Genomic DNA, 3,405 nt, shown 5'->3' with positions numbered 1-3,405 from the left:
TTTCAGGTCCGATTCTTCCTTTCTTACTCCAGATTTCAGGTCCGATTCTTCTTTTCTTACTCCAGGTTTCAGGTCGATTCTTCCTTTTCCTACTCCAGGTTTCAGGTCCGATTCTTCCTTTCCTACTCCAGGTTTCAGGTCCGATTCTTCCTTTCTAACTCCAGGTTTCAGGTCCGATTCTTCCTTTCTAACTCCAGATTTCAGTCCGATTCTTCCTTTCTTACTCCAGATTCAGGTCCGATTCCTTCCTTTCTTACTCCAGGTTTCAGGTCACGATTCTTCCTTTCTTACTCCAGGTTTCAGGTCCGATTCTTCCTTTCTTACTCCAGATTTCAGGTCCGATTCTTCCTTTCTTACTCCAGGTTTCAGGTCCCGATTCTTCCCTTTCCCTACTCCAGGTTTCAGGTCCGATTCTTCCTTTCCTACTCCAGGTTTCAGGTCCGATTCTCCTTTCTAACTCCAGGTTTCAGGTCCGATTCTTCCTTTCTAACTCCAGATTTCAGGTCCGATTCTTCCTTTCTTACTCAAGATTTCAGGTCCGATTCTTCCTTTCTAACTCCAGATTTCAGGTCCGAATCTTCCTTTCTTACTCCAGGTTTCAGGTCCGATTCTTCCTTCTAACTCCAGGTTCAGGTCCGATTCTTCCTTTCTTACTCCAGATTTCAGGTCCCGATTTTTCCTTTCTAACTCCAGGTTTCAGGTCCGATTCTTCCTTCTTACTCCAGGTTTCAGGTCCGATTCTTCCTTTCTAACTCCAGATTTCAGGTCCGATTCTTCCTTCTTACTCCAGGTTTCAGGTCCGATTCTTCCTTTCTTACTCCAGGTTCAGGTCCGAATCTTCCTTTCTTACTCCAGATTTCAGGTCCGATTCTTCCTTCTAACTCCAGGTTTCAGGTCCGATTCTTCCTTTCTTACTCCAGGTTTCAGGTCCGAATCTTCCTTTCTTACTCCAGGTTTCAGGTCCGATTCTTCCTTTCTTACTCCAGGTTTCAGGTCGATTCTTCCTTTCTTACTTCAGGTTTCAGGTCCGATTCTTCCTTTCTTACTCCAGTTTCAGTCCGATTCTTCCCTTCTTACTCCAGGTTTCAGGTCCGATTCTTCCTTTCATACTCCAGGTTTCAGGTCCGATTCTTCCTTTCTTACTCCAGGTTTCAGGTCCGATTCTTCCTTTCTTACTCCAGATTTCAGGTCCGATTCTTCCTTTCTTACTCCAGGTTCAGGTCCGATTCTTCCTTTCTAACTCCAGGTTTCAGGTCCGATTCTTCCTTTCTTACTCCAGGTTTCAGGTCCGATTCTTCCTTTCTTACTCCAGGTTTCAGGTCCGATTCTTCCTTTCTTACTCCAGGTTTCAGGTCCGATTCTTCCTTTCTTACTCCAGATTTCAGGTCCGATTCTTCTTTTCTTACTCCAGGTTTCAGGTCCGATTCTTCCTTCCTACTCCAGGTTTCCAGGTCCGATTCTTCCTTTCCTACTCCAGGTTTCAGGTCCGATTCTTCCTTTCTAACTCCAGATTCAGGTCCGATTCTTCCTTTCTTACTCCAGATTTCAGGTCCGATTCTTCCTTTCTTACTCCAGGTTTCAGGTCCGATTCTTCCTTTCTTACTCCAGGTTTCAGGTCCGATTCTTCCTTTCTTACTCCAGGTTTCAGGTCCGATTCTTCCTTTCTTACTCCAGGTTTCAGGTCCGATTCTTCCTTTCCTACTCCAGGTTTCAGGTCCGATTCTTCCTTTCCTACTCCAGGTTTCAGGTCCGATTCTTCCTTTCTAACTCCAGGTTCAGGTCCGATTCTTCCTTTCTAACTCCAGATTTCAGGTCCGATTCTTCCTTTCTTACTCAAGATTTCAGGTCCGATTCTTCCTTTCTAACTCCAGATTTCAGGTCCGAATCTTCCTTTCTTACTCCAGGTTCAGGTCCGATTCTTCCTTTCTTACTTCCAGGTTTCAGGTCCGATTCTTCCTTTCTTACTTCAGGTTTCAGGTCCGATTCTTCCTTTCTTACTCCAGGTTTCAGGTCCGATTCTTCCTTCTTACTCCAGGTTTCAGGTCCGATTCTTCCTTTCATACTCCAGGTTTCAGGTCCGATTCTTCCTTTCTTACTCCAGGTTTCAGGTCCGATTCTTCCTTTCTTACTCCAGATTTCAGGTCCGATTCTTCCTTTCTTACTCCAGGTTTCAGGTCCGATTCTTCCTTTCTTACTCCAGGTTCAGGGTCCGATTCTTCCTTTCTTACTCCAGGTTTCAGGTCCGATTCTTCCTTTCTTACTCCAGGTTTCAGGTCCGATTCTTCCTTTCTTACTCCAGGTTTCAGGTCCGATTCTTCCTTTCTTACTCCAGGTTTCAGGTCCGATTCTTCCTTTCTTACTCCAGGTTCAGGTCCGATTCTTCTTTTCTTACTCCAGATTTCAGGTCCGATTCTTCTTTTCTTACTCCAGGTTTCAGGTCCGATTCTTCCTTTCCTACTCCAGGTTTCAGGTCCGATTCTTCCTTTCCTACTCCAGGTTTCAGGTCCGATTCTTCCTTTCTAACTCCAGGTTTCAGGTCCGATTCTTCCTTTCTAACTCCAGATTTCAGGTCCGATTCTTCCTTTCTTACTCCAGATTTCAGGTCCGATTCTTCCTTTCTTACTCCAGGTTTCCAGGTCCGATTCTTCCTTTCTTACTCCAGGTTTCAGGTCCGATTCTTCCTTTCTTACTCCAGATTTCAGGTCCGATTCTTCCTTTCTTACTCCAGGTTTCAGGTCCGATTCTCCTTTCCTACTCCAGGTTTCAGGTCCGATTCTTCCTTTCCTACTCCAGGTTTCAGGTCCGATTCTTCCTTTCTAACTCCAGGTTTCAGGTCCGATTCTTCCTTTCTTACTCAAGATTTCAGGTCCGATTCTTCTTCTAACTCCAGATTTCAGGTCCGAATCTCCTTTCTTACTCCAGGTTTCAGGTCCGATTCTTCCTTTCTAACTCCAGGTTTCAGGTCCGATTCTTCCTTCTTACTCCAGATTCAGGTCCGATTTTTCCTTTCTAACTCCAGGTTTCAGGTCCGATTCTTCCTTTCTTACTCCAGGTTTCAGGTCCGATTCTTCCTTTCTAACTCCAGATTTCAGGTCCGATTCTTCCTTTCTTACTCCAGGGTTCAGGTCCGATTCTTCCTTTCTTACTCCAGGTTTCAGGTCCGAATCTTCCTTTCTTACTCCAGATTTCAGGTCCGATTCTTCCTTTCTAACTCCAGGTTTCAGGTCCGATTCTTCCTTTCTTACTCCAGGTTTCAGGTCCGATTCTTCCTTTCTTACTCCAGATTTCAGGTCCGATTCTTCCTTTCTTACTCCAGGTTTCAGGTCCGATTCTTCCTTTCCTACTCCAGGTTTCAGGTCCGATTCTTCCTTTCTACTCCAGGTTTCAGGTCCGATTCTTCCTTTC

Source organism: Telmatherina bonti (genome assembly GCF_933228915.1).
Source record: "Telmatherina bonti genome assembly, chromosome: 17".
Classification (NCBI taxonomy): Eukaryota; Metazoa; Chordata; class Actinopteri; order Atheriniformes; family Telmatherinidae; genus Telmatherina; species Telmatherina bonti.
This window is presented reverse-complemented; position numbering follows the sequence as displayed.